The following is a 20,608-nucleotide window of genomic DNA, read 5'->3' on the forward strand; positions in this document are numbered from 1 at the left end:
GGCCTTATAAAAATAAATCACCAGCCAATATTTGTTTTTTGCTGACCCCTGGCCTAGATGGAGTAAATAGCTAAACAAATCAGTTGGGATATTCTTTTAATTCTCCTGAAATATCAGTTACTAGACTCTTTTATCACACATGTCAGTAATATTGTAAATAAAATAATTCTTATATCATATAAATTTGAGAAACATTGAGTTAAGCAAAGTTAAAAGTATTTTTATCTCCCAAGACCTTTTATATGCTAATATGAATTATAAATTTCTAAGAAAAAAATTTTCAAAATTGACCATAGAATCTTTTTCCAGAAGATCTTAACATCTTCCAAGATATTTGCTTGGAAAATGAAACTATTTGTGGAAACCAACCAAACCAAATGAAAACAAAAGAATAACAATAATAAAACATTTTTTGGTTCTAAATTCATCTTTTTAACCCACTTTACCTGAGGTATGGAAGATACATTTATTTAGAACCTCTCATATTCTAGAAGGCATTAGTGGTGCAATTAACATTCTCTGAAGGGAAAGGATAACCAGCTGAGTTGGAGAGAACAGAGGGAATGTTTGGAGTACTTTCCACCTAAAGGGTGATTTCTGTGAAGTGAATTCCTAAATGCTTTAAATTACTCTGTTACTAACCATTAATCTGTGGAGCTCACACAGCCACCAGTAGTCAATTACTTGACCGTTTTGATTAAAAACAATTACCAGAAACTTTGTCTTTTTGCAAATTTCCTGAAGAAAAATATCTGCTTAAAATGTAAGGACTTGGCTCTAAGCTTTACAAGGCAGAAGAAGAGAACACCTTGCCTATTTTGTATAAGGAGTTAGGCTGAGTGTATGATACACAGAGACACCAGGCATAGCTCCTGCCCTGGGAAGTCATCTTGCTTACTGGCACAGCACATGAAAAGTTCTGTGGTGATAAGAGTACATTCTGAGCCAAGCCCAGTCATTTGAGACTGGCCCCATCTTTTCACCTCTGCATATATACTTCAGTATAGAACAAGACGGCAGAGTAGAAGGACGTTAGCTCATCTTTTTCTGTGAGAACTCCAAAATTGCCACTAGCCGCTGAACAACCATTTACAGGAAAATGTTGGATCCCACCAAAACAGATACCTCATGTTTAAGGGCAAAGGAGAAGCCCCAACAAGACAGTAGGAGGGGCAAATTGCATTTAGAATCAAACCATGTGCCTGCCAAAGACTCTTGCAGGGTTCAAAAAAATCCTTGTGTGCACCAGGACGCAGGGATCCCACAAGAGACTGAGTCAGACCTGCTTTTGAGTGTTTGAGTGTCTTCTGCAGAGGCACAGGTTAGCAGTGGCCTGCGGTGGGGACAGGGGCTCTGGCTGCAACAGACCTGGGAGACACACCACAGAGCCACAGAGCAGACAACCCACAAAATGGACAATTATACCAAAGAAGTTCTTGTACTGCTGTGAAATTTCTAGGGCCCACAACAGATATCCCAACCTGGGGATCCACCAGAGGGACTGAGAACCCCCAGGGAATTTGACTTTGAATGGCAGTGAAATTTGATTATAGAACTTCCACAGGACTGGGGAAAGCAGACTGGGACATCATACTCTTGGAGGGCACAAACAAAACCTTGTGTGCACCAGGATCCAGGAGAATGGAGCAGTGACCCCACAAAAGATTGAGCCAGACTTGCCTGTGAGTGTCCAAGAGTCTCCGATGAAGGTGTGTGTCGACAGTGGCCTGCCATGGGGTTAGGGGCACTGAACAACAGTCCTGGCATAATTCCTTTTGAAGGAGGTTGCCTCAGACCAAACTACAGGAGGTAACACAGCCCCACCCATCAACAGGAAACTGGAGTAAGGATTTACTTAGCAAGAGATGGGAATACCAAACTACTTTACCTGTATCCTGAGAAACCTGTATGCATGTCAAGAAGCAATTGTAGAACCAGACATGGAACAATGGACTGGTTCCAAATTGGGGAAGGAGTATATCATAGCTGTATATTGTCACCTTGCTTGTCTAGCTTATACGCAGAGTACATCATGTGAAATCCCAGATTGCATGAAGGACAAGCTGGAATCAAGATTGCTGGGAGACATATCAATATCCTCAGATATGCAGATGACACCACCCTTATGGCAGAAAGCGAACACTAACTAAAGAGCCTCTTGATGAAAGTGAAAGAGGAGAGTGATAAAGCTGGCTTAAAACTCAACATTCAAAAAACAATGATCATGGCATCCAGTCCCATCACTTCATGGCAAATAAATGGGGAAACAATGGAAACAGTGACAGACTTTATTTTCTTGGACTCCAAAATCACTGCAGATGGTGACCACAGCCTCAAAATTAAAAGATGCTTGCTCCTTGGAAGAAAAGCTATGACCAATCTAGACAACATATTAAAAAGCAGAGACATTTCTTTACCGGCAAAGGTCTGTATAGTCAAAACTTTGGTTTTCCAGTAGTCATGTGTGGATGTGACAGTTGGACCATAAAGAAGGCTAGGTGATGATGAATCTATGCTTTTGAACTCTGGTGTTGGAGAAGACTCTTGAGAGTTCTTTGGACAGCGAAGAGATAAAAACAATCAATCCTAAAAGAAATCAGTCCTGAATATTCATTGGAAGGACTAATACTGAAGCTGAAGCTCCAGTACTTTGGCCACCTGATGCGAAGAGTTGATTCATTGGAAAAGATCCTGATGCTGGGAAAGCTTGAAGGCGGGAGGAAAAGGGGATGACAGAGGATAAAATGGTTGGATATCATCACCAACTCAACGGACATGAGTTTGAACATGTTCCAGGAGTTGGTGATGGACAGGGAAGCCTGGTGTGTTGCAGTCCATGGACTCACAAAGAATCGGACAGGACTGAGTGACTGAACTGAACTGATATGCTTCACCATTGTAAGACACCTAATTTAAACATATTTGAATCTCAATATTGTCATCTGTATAATGGGGATTGTAAAACTTATTTTACAGAACTCTTTATAGTGTTCTGAGAGTGTGCACAGAGTCATTTACCTGTTGTAGGCACTCAGTTGCTAGTAACTGTGACAAGTATAACAGAATGATACACAAAGTCAGAGGAAGGCAGTCCAGCATTAATCCAGTTGATCAAGGCTAACTTCTAATTTTCTGCTCCATCATGCTTAACAGTTTCTGCATCTTGACTACAAGAGGGCTGCTCTCCATTTAGGCATTTTGGTTATGTTCCATGAAAGATGAAGTGGGTGGTTGAAGAGATTCATGCCAGCTGAGTTTGGCTTCTTTCTATCAAGGACTCAAGAGCTTTCTCTGAATTCCATATAGTTGATTCTGTTTATGTTTATTAGGCCAAAACTGGGTCACAAAGTACCTCTTAGCTGAAAGGGAGTCTGGAGAAGAGAGTAGTTTCAAGAGGCACCTTGGCACTTGAACAGAGCAAAACTGTGATACAGTCACCTGCCGAGGTCATGTAGTTTCTAAAAGGCACAGTTAAATTTCTTCCCAGGTGGTTTGGATCCATAACCAAAACTCTTAAGCGCTGTACCATATTGACTCATTAAAAATAAGTGATCTTATATTTATCATCAGTTGATTTTTATCAAAGGGGCAACAGAAATTTAGTTGGGGAAAATTATAATCTTTTAAATGAATAATGTTGAGACAGTTTCATACATAAATGCACAGAGCAGAATTTAGACTTTTACCTCTCACTACACACAGAAATAAGATCAAAATGAATCTGACTTAAATGTAAGCACTAAAAGTCAAGCTTTAAAAGAAAATCTTTGTGACTCTGGGTTAGGAGAAGAGTACTTAGACGTGTCATCAAAAGCATGATCTGTAACAGAAATTGATGACACAAATTGGATAAAAATTTAAAATTTTACACTTCAAAGGACACAATTTAAAAAGTGAAAAGATAAGTTATAGACTGGAAGAAAACATTTTCAAAGATAGTATCTGATAAAGGACTTGTATCCAGAATCTATAAAGAACTCTTATAATTCACCAGTAAGACAAATGACCTGATTAAAACTGGAGAAAAGATTTTGATATAGTAGACATTTTATCAAAGAAAAAATGTAAGTGAATAATAAACATATGAAAAAATGCACCACATTATTGGTTTTTAGGGAAAAGCAAATTATCATCACAATTAGATTCTACCTTACGTTCACTAAAATGACTTTAATTCAAGCAACAGACAGTAATGTGTATTGGTATGGATGTGAAGAAACCAGATTCCTTTATATCTTAGGGATGTAAAATCCTATAACCATTCTAGAAAACTGTCTGTCAGTTTTTAAAAAGTTAAATATATTCTTATCCTTTGACATATTTATTCTATACCTAGATAACCACCCTAAGAAATGAAACCTATCTTGATATAAACACAACAAAGATTTGCACACAAATATTCATGGCACCGTTATTCATAATAGCCAAGAAGTAGAAGCAAGCAAGATGTCTGTCAACAGGTGATCAGGAAAATGTGCTGTATTTATACAGTAGCACACAACTCAGTAGTTAAAAGAAAGTAAATATGGATACACTCTTGTCCTCAAAAATATTAAGACAGATGAAAGAACCCAGAACAAAAGGCTCCTTACTGTATGATTCTATCTAGGTGAAATATCCAGAAAAGACAACCCTTTAGGAGGAAAGCAGACTGGTGGTTTCCCAAGAAGGGAGTCATTCTGCATTGACTGTGAAATAGCCATGAGGTCTTTTCAGAGTGATAGAAAAGTTCTGAACCTGCATTATAATGACATTTATACAACTCTAAATTTACCAAAAGTTTGGACTTGTGTACTTAAAACAGTTGAGTTTTATGTTACGTAAACTACACATCAGTAAAGCTAGTGTGTTTCTTTTTTTTAAGTGGTCTCAAAAGAAGAGAGGTTATATTCTAGATATTCCCCTCAGCTTTGTTTTACTAATGAATTTAGAATTAAATGTATTAAATTCTGTCAGCAGTTACTGACAGAATCCCAATGTCAAGTTGCATTCTGAACTCATTCACTGTGAGTGTTTCATTGACTAAGTCTCCATTCAGGCTTCCAGTCCCACAAGAAGTGTATTCCAAGTAAACAATGAGTAGCTCGTCAAGAAGATATTGTCATTAATTGACCTACTTTTGCATTTTGTACAGTGTGTGCTTTGGAGTTAGGATTAACATGGACTAGAAATTCTGGGGTGAGTCCTTGTGCCTTGTCCTTATCAAATAGACACAATGTCTTTTTGAAGTGGTCCTTTATCCCTTTGTCATAAAACCTTATATTAAATTACTTTTAAATGATTTTTTGGCACAGAATCTGACACCATATTAAAAAGTACATTCTGGAAACTGATCTAATGTAATTTAGAAAGATTTTCACAGTTGAGACACATTATCAAACCATCCAAATCTGGCATTTTCGTCAAACTGAAGCTTGCCCATCTCCCTTGCGTAAAAGCTGTATTGTGTGCAACTTTGAAGTATTTGGAAAATATATTTTGATGTTCCAAATGTAACAGCTTTATAGGCCTAGCTGGCATTATTCCAAGAATGTAGCTTTTCTCTCTCTTATTTTAAAAATTAAAAACACGACACTATGCCTTAAAAAAAATTAAATCTGTGATATGTTTTCTCTGGAGCCCCTAAAAAGAATCATATTCCTTACATGAGTCTTAAGTTCTGCCTTAATGCCACAAAAGAAGATGGAATTTTTGTTTTTAATTATAGAAGCCCTGCATAAAGTGTTTGGGGCTTCCCTGGTAGCTCAGCAGTAAAGAATCTGCCTGCAGTGCAAGAGCCATAGGAGATGTGGGTTCAGTCCCTGGGTCAGGAAGATCCCCTGGAGGAGAACATGGCAACCAATTCAGTGTTCTTGCCTGGGAAATCCCCTAGACAGAGGAGCCTGGAGGGCTACATTCCATGGGGTCACAAAGAGTCGGACACGACTGAAGCGACTTTGCACACACATGCACACCTACATTGTTTTAATCTTTTGGAAGCAATTTAAATGGCATCAGGCAGTTTGTCCTTACATCTCTGTCCACTTCAGCTGTCTTATAGCAGCATATAGTTTCAGAGCTGTAGAGACCTCAGAAGATAGACAGCTCAACCACCCCCACTTTGCAGATATCGGAAGTAATGCCCAAGGAGCTTCTGTAACTTGCTTCATCCAAAACCATGTAGACGGTGGGTCTCAGCCCAGTGCTTGTTCTACCACACTGCTCTCTTAGCATCTCAGAATTTCAGAGCCTAAAGAGGCCTTCAGACAATGCCAGCCAAAAATGGGCCTTGCAGAGAAGTAGCTGACTACAGAGAGGTGAAATAATGTCTGCAAAATGGTCTTAGAACTCTATCTTTGATAGCATCCTTTTAAGATGTAGTGCTGGTGTTCTGGAGCATTCTTAAGATTCATACAGGCAGGGCGCAATTCTAATAATTCAAGTTATTTTCAGTATCTTGCTACTGTAGCAAGCTGCAGAGAACAAAAATTAGTGAAATTGTTTTAGTCTGTACAAGTGACTGTTTAAGGAAGACCTGATGATGAGAGGTGGTTGGGAAGTAAATGCATTTTATTTTCATTAGGGATGTAATTTATAAATTGATTCACTTTAACATGTGTTTCAGGCTTATTTCAGAAAATCCTTTTTGGTTTATCAAGTGCTTTTATGTTTATTATTACCTTATCAGATCATCCTAATAGCATGATGAGGTTGCTATTGCTATTCTGATTTAACATTTAAAAATATGGAGAGTTAAAAACCGTTGGATTGCCCAAGGTCACACTGTCATTAACTAAACAGAGAAGGTGTTAAGGCTTTGTCTTCTTATTCCAGACCATGTAGGCTTTTCCCAATCTGTCTTACTACCCTTAAGAATTCAAGGTATTTTTTCCCTATGGTTTTCGGTTTCCTGATATAACAGTTGTTCACAGACTGTATCTTTAAGCAGGGTAGCTTAATAAAATTTAATAGACACAAGGCCTGCTGCTGTGACTATGTTGTTGTTGTTTTCAAGTCCTATTTTGTTGTTAGCAGAGTTTAACCTTAGATTGTTTTCTGCTAAAATACAGAGAGTCACTAGAAGCATTCCTTTCTCTTAGAAGACAAAACATGCTCAAAATTGAAATTGCAAAGCAAAGGAATTAGGAATGATTGTGCTTTTCATATGCATTCACTTTATAAAAGATTTACCAAAAGGATCGTATAAGTATGCAAAAGTGTTCTTTATGTATTTCAAATAGGATTTAGTTGACCAAAAATTTTTAATATTTTGTAATCAGTTTTTCCAAGAAATTTATCTCTTGTCCTTTGTCAACTATGTTTTCTCATTTCTCAAAAATTTTCTTTTCATCTTTGACCAGTAAGATTGGTCTCATCCTCTGCCTTCAAAATTAGTGATGAGTGAAGAATTCCAAAGAGATCAGGGGAAATACTTAATATTGAACTTGAGTATACAGCAACTGGAACTAATGCGGCATCCCTGAATGACATACAGAGTGTTATCTAGTCTGCTGTTATTGAAGTTTCTCCTGTTCTCATATTTATAACCCAAGAGGCAGGTCCATGTGGCTTTCAGTTTAGCTGAAAAGTCAGGAGCTTCATTCCTGAGGGAAGGAAGAGCAGCAAAGAACTTCAGTGTTCATGGTGTGTGCACTAGCACTCTTTGATTTATTAATTTATTATTTTTAGTCTGACCATAAAAGCATTTATCTTGCAATTATATTTCTTGCCTGAGATGAAACATTACTGATTTTTAGAAACTTAAGATGAAGACTCTTCTGAAACATGGAGGAGGCATTGGGGGGAGCTGGGTATTTGTGAGTTGTTGAAAGAAAAGAGGTTGGTGGAGAACAGATGGGCTCCTCCAACCATACATATTCATAAGTGCATTTATTTCATTATGTCGTCCCCTGGGAAACCTTGTACTTCAGCTTTTATAAGTTTGTATGGCCATCAAATTGAGCAGTCAGAAGCCCTCTGTCAAAAACTGTGTTGCAGCAAAATTTGAGGAAAAGTATGTGAAAGCCTTCACTTCTCACTTTTGTCTTGACTTTTCATCACTGAAGCACCTGTGATTTCGAGATCTGAGGCAAGAATGTCATTAAGCATAATAAATGTTAAGTGTTGATAGCTAAACTGACACTCTATGTTAATCAGATAGCTGCGTGTTATGTTTAGATTATCACTAAGCACATTGTTTGCTAATTTTATAAGAAACATGAGATTAAAACATGTCTGCGTGTCTGAGAAGGAAATGGCAACCCACCCCATTACTCTTTCCTGGAGAATCCCAGGAACAGAGGAGCCTGGTGGGCTGCTGTCTATGGGGTCGCACAGAGTCGTACACGACTGAAGTGACTTAGCAGCAGCAGCAGCAGCATGTCTGTTACAGCATCTCCAAAGTTCATGGCAGGCCCTTCTCATTTGTAGATCTGAAATGATCTACAGGTCACCTCGTGGTTTGGAAACTGTTCATTATTGAATTCCCTGGGTATCTGACAATTTGGCAGGTAACTACCTGTTATATGCTTCGTTAAATTCTTTTCCACTGGACCAAGACACAGAGAGGACTGTGAACAGCACAGATTTTTTTCCCCTTACATTAAAAGCAAGCTTCTGGTTAGTGCTTAATAAAGGTATCTCAATTGCCTTTGTTTAAAATGTTTTACTGTCTGTATGCAATTCCACATGCCTTTACCTCAAACAAGTATAAGAACATTTTGGTCTTTTCCCATTGTTGTCTGGCCTTGAGGAACTGTTGATGTATGATAAACTGTTTTAGAGGTCTGTCAAGACTATTACCTGTGGCCTTCTCTGTCAAGCAATAAGTTGTCCTCTGCTCTGAAAACCTATGTGGAAACTGAAGCATGCATGAAGTCTACCCACTTGGATGAAGCAGGTCATTCGTTTTCTTAAAATCCTTAAAATAATAATCATGATGAATTTAATAATAACAAGAACATAACCTGATATTTATTAAGCATTACTCTATAGCAAGCTCCATACTAAGACTTTTTTAAAAAATTGACATCAATATTATTATTTGCCTTTTGTATTTGAAAATACTGATGTTTAAAGAAGTTGGGTATCTTTTGCATATAGTGTCAAGAAACACTAGGGCGTATCAAACAAAGCGTTGTCTCATTCAGTTCTTGTCATCTCTCAACAAGAGATCATAAGAATTGTAAAAAGCTGAACAAGCCCATGGACTCTAGGCCTGAGTAGATTTAATAGCAAGAAAAGTCTTGTGCAAATGTGTTATTGGGCATCAAAACCATGGGAAAGATGAAACTATTTTGCAGAGGTAGAAAACAAGAGAACCATATAGTCGGGTGGGAGTGACTTGGTCTCCCATAGTTTCATAGCTTCTGCCTGCATTTCCTGGGAGCCTCCGACAGTTCATTTGTGATCTATAGTCTTACAATAACCTTCCCTCAACTTTAGGTAGCTTCGGTGGGTTTCTATTCCCTGCAACCAAATGTACGAATTTGCAAATAATGGAATTAATATTCCAACTCTTGCTTTTAGACATTAAACCAAAGTCAAGGCTGGCTCCAAATCATCCTTTGTTTAGTGGCCCTCCACACTGGAAAGAAAGGGCCAGGTGAATACGGCCATGGAACTACACATCTTTATGGAGCTCTCAAGTGAGGAGGCAAAAACAAGTATGCAAAGGAGGAGGCTGTGTAGACAATGACCTCTGGTAGCATGGCAATAAGTCTAAGCAACAGCTAATGCTAGTTGAAGACTACCTTTATAAAACACTTTTTTTTAAAGGTTATAAAATGAAAATGCTTATTAAAAGTTGTTACTATAGTAAAAGTTTATGATAGGAATACATAAAGCAAAGGCTAGAAGCCCTCCTCTTATTTTCCTCACTCCAGTCGTCAGGGACCCATGGTGCACAGTTTGGTATGTCTTTTCTGTGTAACATTTCCATGGGCAGAGCAGATATGTGCATATAATGGGGTTGTGTTCAGACACTTCATACCAGTCATACTTGCCTCTTATTGACTGTACATTATACCATGGATGCCCTGAGGTATGAATGCACTCAGATTTGGTTCATTTATATTCAGAGCTGCATGGCTTATCCCATGGTGTACCAGCTCTCTATCGGTGAGCATTGATTGTCTCCACATTTCTAATATTTTTATTATTTCTATTATTATATTATAGAAACAATTCTTTTTAATTGCCTCATTTGCTCATTTGAGACCACATGTCAGAAACATTGTTGAGAGGACTAAACCTGTAATCATCCACCCTTATAAATCCTAAAAGGCAGGTAAATATAATAGGTATTCATATTCACATACCACCTAATCACTTCACATGACAATTATTAAGGTCCTATGATGCTAACCATTGATCAGAATCCCTCTGTGTTTTAATGCAATTCAGAGCAGTAAAGGATGAGTATAACTGCTATTCCTTCTATCTATCTAAAAAAGATTTTAAAACACTAAAAAATGACAGTGAATAACCACTCACTCTTAGGGGGTGTAGGGTATGGGATTGCTCTCTGATTAGTTTACCCCTGACTGCTTAGAAAATCAACTAGTAAGCAAGTATTTATTGATCAACTGTGAAATGCCCAGTACAAATATAGGAAAATATCTAGGATTACTTTTTTTATCCTTCATACAAGAACCCATGCTCTCTAAGCAAGTAGAGCAAGAAAAGATGAATGGGCTACAGTAATGAGATGTTGTTGCTGATGTTTTAGGATTTTTCATGTATAATTTCAGAAACAGGGTAAATACATGCAGCACAGAGGATACAATAATATTGAGAACATTTAGAAAACTTTTGTTACTGTTTTATGAAATAGAATCTTCCTTGTCAAGAATACAAAATACATCAGTCAAAAGCTGTTTGTTTTGTGAATATTTGCTGCCTTCCAGTGTCATGGCAGATGAAGAAATCTTCAAAATTAGTGAAATAATACATGTGAAAACTATCTCTTTACTCCTTTATTGAGAGCCAGCTAGGGGAAAATTCCATGTTTAACACTTTCAAAGATGTCAAGACTAAGAGAACACCATCCCTATACAAAAGGTTCAGTTCAGTTCAGCTGCTCAGTCATGTCCAACTCTTTGCAACCTCATGGACTGCAGCATGCCAGGCCACCCTGTCCATCACCAACTCCTGGAGTTTACTCAAACTCATGTCCATTGAGTTGGTGATACCATCCAACCACCTCTTCCGCTGTCATCCCCTTCTCATCCTGCCTTCAATATTTCTCAGCATCAGGGTCTTTTCAAATTAGTCAGTTCTTTGCATCAGGTGGCCAAAGTATGGGAGTTTCAGCTTCAACATCAGTCCTTCTGACAAATATTCAGGACTGATTTCCTTTAGGACAGACCGTTGGATATCCTTGCTGTCCAAGGGACTCTCAAGAGTCTTCTCCAACACCACAGTTCAAAAGCATCAATTTTTGGTGCTCAGCTTTATTTTAATAGTCCAATTCTCACACCCATACGTGACTACTGGAAGAACCATAGCCTTGACTAGATGGACCTTAGTCGGCAAAGTAATGTCTCTGCTTTTTAATATGCTGTCTAGGTTGGTCATAGCTTTTCTTCTTTTAATTTCATGGCTACAATCACCATCTGCAGTGATTTTGGAGCCCCCCAAAATAAAGTCTGTCACCATTCTCGCTGTTTCCCCATCTATTTCCCATGAAGTGATGGGACCAGATGCCATGATCTTAGCTTTCTGAATGCTGAGCTTTAAGCCAACTTTTTCACTGTCCTCTGGCACTTTCATCAAGAGGTTCTTTAGTTCATCTTCACTTTACCATAAGGGTGGTGTCATCTGCATATCTGAGGTTATTGATATTTCTCCTGGCAATCTTGATTCCAGCCTGTGCTTCACCAGCCCAGCATTTCTTATGATGTACTCTGCATGTAAATTAAATAAGCAGGGTGATAATATACAGCCTTGATATACTCCTTTCCTGATTTGGAACCAGTCTGTTGTTCCATGTCTGGTTCTAACTGTTGCTTCCTGACCTGCATACAGATTTCTCAAGAGGCTGGTCAGGTGGTCTGGTATTCCCATCTCTTTCAGAATTTTCCACAGTTTATTGTGATCCACACAGTCAAAGGCTTTGGCATAGTCAATAAAGCAGAAGTAGATGTTTTTTTCTGGAACTCTCTTGCTTTTTCAGTGATCCAATGGATGTTGGCAATTTGATCTCTGCTTCTTCTGCGTTTTCTAAATCCAGCTGGAACATCTGGAAGTTCACAGTTCACTTGACTGTTGAAGCCTGGCTTGGAGAATTTTGAGCATTACTTTACTAGTGTGTGAGATGAATGCAACTGAGCAGTAGTTTGGACATTCTTTGGCATTGCCTTTCTTTGGGATTGGAATGAAAACTGACCATTTCCAGTCCTGTGGCCACTGCTGAGTTTTCAAGATTTGCTGGCATATTGAGTGTAGCACTTTCACAGCACCATCTTTTAGGATCTGAAATAGCTCAACTGGAATTCCATCACCACCACTAGCTTTGTTTGTAGTGATGCTTCCTAAGTCTCACTTGACTTCTTATTCCAGGATATCTGGCTCTAGGTGAGTGATCACACCATCATGATTATCTGGGTCATGAAGATCTTTTTTGTATAGTTCTTCCGTGTATTCTTGCCACCTCTTCTTAATATCTTCTGCTTCTGTTAGGTCCATACCACTTGAGTCCTTTATTGAGCCCATCTTTGCATGAAAAGTTCTCTTGGTATCTCTGATTTTCTTGAAGAGATCTGTAGTGTTTTCCATTCTATTGTTTTCTTCTATTTCTTTGCATTGATTACTGAGGAAGGCTTTCTTATCTCTCCTTGCTATTCTTTGGAATTCTGCAAATGGGTATACCTTTTCTTTTCTCCTTTGCCTTTTGCTTCTCTTCTATTCACAGCTATTTGTAAGGCCTCCTCAGACAGCCATTTCGCCTTTTTGCATTTCTTTTCTTGGGGATGGTCTTGATCCCTGCCTCCTGTACAATGTAATGAATCTCCATCCATAGTTCTTCAAGCACTCTGTCTATCAGATCTAATCCCTTGAATCTATTTGGCACTTCTACTGTATAACTGTAAGGGATTTTATTTAGGTCATACCTCAATGGTCTAGTGGTTTTCCCTACTTTCTTCAATTTAAGTCTGAATTTGGCAATAAGGAGTTCATGATCTGAGCCACAGTCAGCTCCTGATCTTGTTTTTGCTGACTGTATAGAGCTTCTCCATCTTTGGCTGCAAAGAACATAATCAATCTGATTTTGGTGTTGACCATCTAGTGATGTCCTTGTTTAGAGTCTTCTCTTGTGTTGTTGGAAGTAGGTGTTTGCTATGCTGTATAATATATAAATAGCTAGACTGCACACATATTTTTATCTTAAAAATGTAAGAATTATTATTAAAGCCCAGTTTGCTTCCTTGTTTTCATCATTTTTTTCTTACAAAAATTAAACAGCTGGGTATGATTTTCTGAACCATATTCCTGTCTGCCCATAACCGCCTACTACCAAGGGTTTGCTTTGTTTTGTTGCTAGGTGAATCCTTGGGATGAGATTTGTAATAGTGGTGAATAACTACAGCTGTCATTTATTGAGTGCTTACTAGGTAGCCAGGCTCATACTAAAGAATTTAGGTGGATTTTAAAAATTCTCCCACCAGGTCCTTGTGGGAAGGTTTGAAGAATCTGACAGTTATTAAATGGCTGTGCCAGAGAACTGGGCCGGTTTCTATAGTCCTCTGTGCCAGTGTCTACCAGTCATTCTAAGGACACTGCAGTGTTTGCCTTATCTCAATACCACTCAAATAGCACTTTCTTAATGATTTTCCTAAATCATTTTTTATACCTGTGCCCTTCTAAGCATTTCAGATAATAAAATTTGGGGGTTTATTGCACTACTTATATGTTTTCTCTAAAGGATAGTCAAATAAACAGAAAACCATGAAAACAAAAATGTTTGTCCATATGCCACCTGCAATGATTTTGTTTTATTACAACTGTTACTTGTACCACACTTGGGGAAACTCTTCACCCTGAATTACTCTTTTCGTTTTTTCTTTTTTTTTTTTTTTTGTATCACTGTATGCTGTCTGTATACATGTTCATTAGAGTTATCCACTTCCTTACAAAGGAATTAGTTGTGTAAAACAAGTTTGCATTTCAGTCCACCATGAAAACATATGTTTGTGTGTGGAGGAAATCTCACATATAATGAATGCAATAGAAAATGTGCTTCTAGAGATCATCCTAACAGATAGAACTTTACAATTAAAATAGATACCAGGATATGCCCTCACCAGCACAGTCTTGTCATGTAGGATATGTTATCACCCAGTTTTTCTGACTTTCTTTAAAAACTATCTTAAAAGTAAAAACGAAAAAGTTATGTGTCACCATTTGGATTAATTGATGAAGTTCATCTTTTAATCAAACTAGTTCATTCTTCTTCTTATTGCTGTTATTATTACTATTGGCACTATTGGAAGTCAACAGAATATGTTGTTCCAAAAGGTATGCAAAGTCTTCATTCATTTTGCATAATCAGAGGATCAAGCATTACTCACAGAGCAATATATCTAATCAAAAGAAGCAATTACCAAAAGAGAAATTATTATGTACCTGCTTGTAATCAACTAAGTTTTGACTTTATAATCCCACATAGAAAGATTAGTTGAGAAAATCATAATGATATATAAAGATACCCTTTTAGAAAATTAACTTTCAAGACCATACAACAGAGAAAATTAAAATGAATTGACAAAGGGACCAGAAAAATTTTTTACCACATTTTGGACTCCTCCCAATTAGGACAGAGTCCTCATTGCTTATTCTGAACAGGGAAGCCCATTAATTTCTGCAACGTGGGCAGAATATAAAATATCAACTTTCACTACTTTTTGAAATTTCAGAAAAAGGCAGAAATCTTTGTTAGTTATCTCATCTTGAGAGGTAGATAGGTATTACTAAGTTTATTCTCTCAGTAATTTGAACCTTGAAGCACAGTGTTAAATTGCTTGATTCTGTTTTCAAATTTTTCACTCTGCCTTTGACTCAAGCAGCTGGTCAGTGTTTGCATTCAAGATTTAAGATCATATAGCTCAGGACCTTAATCAAGTGTCCAAAAATAGTAGCGTCTTATCTTCAGATTGCTCTAGGAGCAACCAGAAAAGACTGTACAGCTCTGTGCTCAGTGTACCCAGATTTGTACTTTGAAGAAAGACATGGTCTCTTTCCAAAAAGTCCCTCTTGAGAGGGAGAGCAGCAGTATGGTACAGACGGAAACTCTGCTGTGCCCCTCAGTACACCATTTGGCTTGGAGAGAGTAGTGCTGAGAAGCTCAGGCCTCTAGATCCGGCCATGGGGCTAGCTCCTGAAGTGGTTTTATGTCAAGGCAAGCCTAGGTCTCACCTTGACTTCAATTTAGATCCTACATTTGAGGACACATTTTTTTTTTTTTTAAGGAAATGAAGCACCCAGGGAGCCCTTCGGACATTAGGAGTGTAAAGTAACAGACCTGCAAAGAGACTGTGTTGTTTCTTTTGAATTCTGAAGGTTATTGGATATTTAGCCCCTAAGGAATTTCTAGATAAGAAGATATTTTATAGTAAAACAAGCCATGAACTTAGAAATGATGAAGGCTTTAAGACTGAAGATTATTTTTGTTATTTGTTTTTTGATGGGGGAATTCATAGCCAGATGGTGAAAACTTTGATTTACATTCCAGCAATATGCTTCTAGGGTATGATGGAAAAGTAGCCACATATTGGACCAACAATAAAGAACAAATACACAAAACTTAGTGCCAGGCATGGAGGAATCACCAAAGAAATGTTCCTCTTCTTTCTTTGCTCTCATTTCTCTTTTGAACCTTGAGAGTGGAATATTCTATATTCCTTCTGGGAATTATTTACTCATAGTAAGATCCCTACTGGGTTGTGAGTCTCTTTGAGGGCATCACACCATGTCTTATTCATTAGACCCCTCATTCCCAACCTTAGGCGGTAGCACTTCACACACAATAAGTGCTCAGTAAATGTTAAAATATATTGTTGAAAGTAAGTAGGAAGTTGTTACAGTTGAAGGTTTGCTCCCTGTGTTTAGCATTATATTTCATTACAAGGATCTAAATTGCTTGTTTGAAAAAGACTACCTATAGGAGATTCATCAGTGTAGACTCATTTGGTAACTGGAGAAAGTTGACAGGGGCTTCCTGGTAGGCTCAGTGGTAAAGAGTCCACCTCCAATGCAGGAGTCACAAAAGGCAAGGGTTCCATCTCTGGATCAGGAAGATCCCCTGGAGGAGGAAATGACAATCCCCTCCTGGATTCTTGCCTGGAAAATCCCATGGACAGAGGAGCCTGGCAGACTACAGTCCATGGGGTCAGAAAAGACTTAGTGACCAAATAACAACAAAACTTGGTAGATGGGCTTTACGTGTTAGGCTCTTGGATATTTTTTCATGGCACCCCTATAGTTACTTTCCCACTTTGGACTGAACTTCTGCCTCTCAAAGAGAAGTTTCTTGCTTCTTGCTTCACTAGAATAGCTCTTGACTTGATTGCAAATTAAAACTCTTGAAGGAGTAGCTCAGTCCAGTGATTTTTCAAAGACTACACTGTCAGTGGGGGATTTATGGTTATCACCACTTCAAATTTCTATAAGCATTTGCATTTTGAAATGATTAGGATGACCATTCACTGAGATTATGATATATAATTTTTTTCTTTTGGTGTTTTTGAAAGAAGAACAGTGAGAAGAGTAAATGGCTATTATTGCCATTTGGATAGGAGCCCATTTAAGGGAGATTCTGAGGACACGGCTCAAACTTTGACTCTTAGTTTAGCCTTTTAGAAGCATTTCCACTTGAGTCATTGAATGGCTCTTAGAGCCTCACAGCTTTCCAGAAGATCTGAATTCTTAATGAAAGATGAAATTTGACTTTTAGTTGGAAGTATTATTATTAATGCTGCAATATGAGAAGATGTGGGGAGAAAAAAAGCAGAAGATACTTTTCTTCCTTTTAAGATTACAGTTGCAGTTCTTTTCCTTCCTTCCCATTTTCCCTCTTTCTCTCCCATTTTAATCTTTTTCCCTCCCCCATAATTTAAAATAGCAGCTAGGAGAAGTAGTACTTAAACAGTATTACTCAAAGCGTAGCAATCCATTTATGATGATCATCAACAAAATTAAATGGAGGTGTTTAAATGGAGGTGTTTATTAAACATTCAGATTCTTGACCATTATTCCAAACCTACCAAATCAGAAAAATCTCCATGCTATGTAATTTTTTTTTTTTTTTAGCAAGAACCTTACCTTATACTTTTAAAATTTACAAACTATTTGGGCTATGTGGTTGGATTCAGGGAAGAAAATTCAAGCCCAATTAAAAAAAAAATCTTTTCTCAAGGCCTGAATACATTATTTTTACAAGTAATTTATATGAAAAAAAATTCTCATTTTGAAAGATGCCGTTTGTCCTAATGTAGACTATAAAGGTTCCTGGCTGGCGCTTTGGTGGCAGTCCAGAAGCAATGGGATGGGTACTTCTTAGGCTGCCTTTCACAGCCATAGTGGATAAATTGATGCAGTAAAACAGCAACCCACAGAGAAAACCTGAGCATCTTCTGAAGTCTTCATTATGTATAGCAGCATTAGTTGCTTAGTCATGTCCAACTCTTTGCGACCCCATGGACTATAGCCCACCAGGCTCTGTCGTTCATGGAATTCTCCAGGCAGCAATACCGAGGTAGGTAGCCATTCCCTTCTCCAACCCAGGGACTGAATCCAGGTCTCCTGCATTGCAGGTGGATTCTTTACTATCTGAACCACCAGGGAAGCCCAGACGCTCCTCCTTAACTGAGATCGTATGTGACTCCATTGAGATGATACCGCATTTCTCTATCGCTAATGGAGAAAATGGGTTTTATATAGCATGTAAATCATGCTCCCTCTCTCTAAAATCATATTGATGTAACAAAATTTGGTACTGAGCTCGTGCTTAATATGTTTTTAAAAGCAGCAAGGGAATTCAAATTTCAATGCCAAAATCAATTCCTATCATTCCACAGAACTGTTAAAAGCTTTCATTCTCAAATCACATTTCTTTCTACCAAACTCTGACATTTGAGTCAATGAAATTGCTTACCCTTGATTTTTTTTTAATCAGTTTATTGACATGTTTTGAAGGATGCTGTATAATCATATCCTCTATTACCAGGTATTGTTCATCCTTCTTAAATTTGATTTAAACCCATTTTGCATATATTAACTCACAAATGAAAGCCAGTAATGTGGTAACAAAAATTCGACCCCATATGCATCTGGGAATCAACTTTTTACTTCTTTCTACACCCTGTAGATGAGTGCAAAACAAAGTATGACTGTGAAAAGTATATCAGCAGCAAAATACTTGATGGCAAAAATGTTACCCATATGGTCACAAATGTATCTTAGGATAATATCAGAAGTGAAACAGGAAAAAATTGTTGAGGAGAAGGACACCACAAATTTAAATGACTGTAAGAAGAAGAGAAAATAAAGATATAACAAGTAAAGAAAGGAGTGGTATAAGCAAGTGCATGAGGTTCAAAGGGTGGTACACAGAAAGGTATCCAAAGATGTCCATGGTTCCAAAAGCCAAAATATGGTTGTATGTTACATAACACAGCAAAAAGGACTTTGCAGTTTGAATTAATGTTAATGGCCTTAAAATAAAAAGACCATCCTGGACTAACCACGTGGGTCCAATCTAATCATAGTTCTTAAGAGCAGAGAATTTTCTTTAGATAGAGATAGGGGAAATAAAGCAGAAGGGGAAGTTAGAGCAATTCAGAGTGTGAGACGGGCTCAACCCTCTATTGCTGACTTTGAAGACGAGGGGCCATAAACCAGGGAATGTAGAGACCTCCAGAACATCCCCTGGCCACCAACTGGTGAGAAAACAGGAACTTTCATCCTACAACCACTTGGAATTGCATTCTGCCAATATCCTAAATGCGCCTGTGAGCAGATTCTCCTCCAGAGCCTCTGGTCTGTGTGAGACCTTGATTTTGTTCTTTTGAGACCAAAGTAAAGACATCAATCCAGCACCCTGCCACTTCTAACCAACAGAACTGTGAGGTAATAAATGTCACTGTAAGCTGTTAAATTTGTGGGACTCTCATATGGAAGCAATAGAAACCCATAAAAAAGGTAATGGGATTGTTGCAGGGGAAATGACAAACTCAAATCTAGAATGGACGTGGGGAGATATGCAGGATTATTAATGGCTCTAGACTTCGATATAATGGTGTTCAAATCTCAGCTGACACTTAGTAGCTGAGTGATCTTGCTTAGAAACCATACCTTTATGACAGTTGCTTTCCTCCTCTACTAACTGGAAGTATTAACAGCATCTCCTGCACTAGCTCATGGTGAGGCTTACATGAGGTAACAGATGCACAAACTCTTAACATGCCTGGCAGAGAAATGGTCTGGAGGAGAAAGGTTTTTCCTAAAGAATACAAAATAGTCTCTTGTCCCTAAATTCCAAGGGCAGGTGACAATTGACAGACTTTACTAGAGAGATTTGCAATATAGCATCCTCAAGGCAAAAGCCAGGTTCTAGCCAGGGCCTGGAGATGGAGACATTGTGCTCAGAAAAAGTTCTGGAGCAAGTGGTAAGCCAAAAGTGAATCAGAGCAGCCCCCTCAAATTAAAATATCATAAAGACCACCCAGAGGCAGAAGATTCTGGAAAGATGGCAGAGTAGGAAGCAGTGGGGATTTATCTCCCTACCCAGACAACAATTGCATTGGCATAATCTTTCTGAAATAACTATTTTGGAACTCTGGAGTCTATTGAAGGCTTCAACTTTCAGGGAAGGCTTGGGTGATAAACCGTGCTTAATTGTGTTCAAGTTCAGCTCTTAGCATGCTACCAGCTACCCACCCTCCACTCCTTCCAGGAATATGAAACGAATGAATCTGCATGCAGCTTTCAGGAACCAAGGTAGGCAAAAGAGACCCTATCTTCTGAATATTGGAAACCTGTTCATGGATTGCTGCTGATCACAAAGGTGCAGACAAAGAGGTGGGTATTCGTACTTCCCCTGATGTTGTACCTCCCCCTTGATGTTGTAAGCCCCTCCCCCTCTGGTTGAAGTGACCTCCAGGTAGTTTAAAGGAATGGCCCCCTTCACTGTTTCCTTCATTTTCATCTTTTTCCCCTCTTGGGAGATAAACATTAATGACTGGACATTTTAAAACAACTGAACAAATGGAAATATTAGAAGGTGACATGTGCTGTGCATGTCCAGGGAAAGGCTCAGAAAAGACCTGTGAAGACCTTAAGTTAATACCACAGGCTGTTCCTCAGCACAGAGGCGTGCTACAACAATGCAAAGAAGACAATAAATAAAAACAAGAATTAGAAAAAAGCCCAGCAAACCCCAGGCAAGGGGAAAAATCTGATTTCCAGAATTATCACATTATTATATTCAAATGTCCAGTATTCATCCAAAAAGCCAGAAACCAAGTGAACCAGCATACTCACTGAGGAGTGCAAGAAGGAGAAGAGAGAAAGGGTAGAGAGGATATTTGAAGAAATAATGGCTGCAAACGTCCAAAATTTGAGGAAAGATATA

At 38.3% G+C, this 20,608-nt stretch overlaps 1 long non-coding RNA gene across 1 annotated transcript in view; it reads left to right on the forward strand.

Moving 5' to 3' along the window:
• LOC138424620 (uncharacterized) overlaps positions 1 to 20,401 on the forward strand; it is a 694,361-nt gene extending 673,960 nt beyond the window's left edge. The window contains exon 11 of the long non-coding RNA XR_011250888.1: positions 19,931 to 20,401. This is a non-coding gene — a long non-coding RNA (uncharacterized lncRNA). The remainder of the gene's footprint in view (positions 1 to 19,930) is intronic.
• Positions 20,402 to 20,608: the final 207 nt, after the last annotated feature.

This window comes from Ovis canadensis, chromosome 19 (genome assembly GCF_042477335.2).
Source record: "Ovis canadensis isolate MfBH-ARS-UI-01 breed Bighorn chromosome 19, ARS-UI_OviCan_v2, whole genome shotgun sequence".
Lineage (NCBI taxonomy): Eukaryota > Metazoa > Chordata > Mammalia > Artiodactyla > Bovidae > Ovis > Ovis canadensis.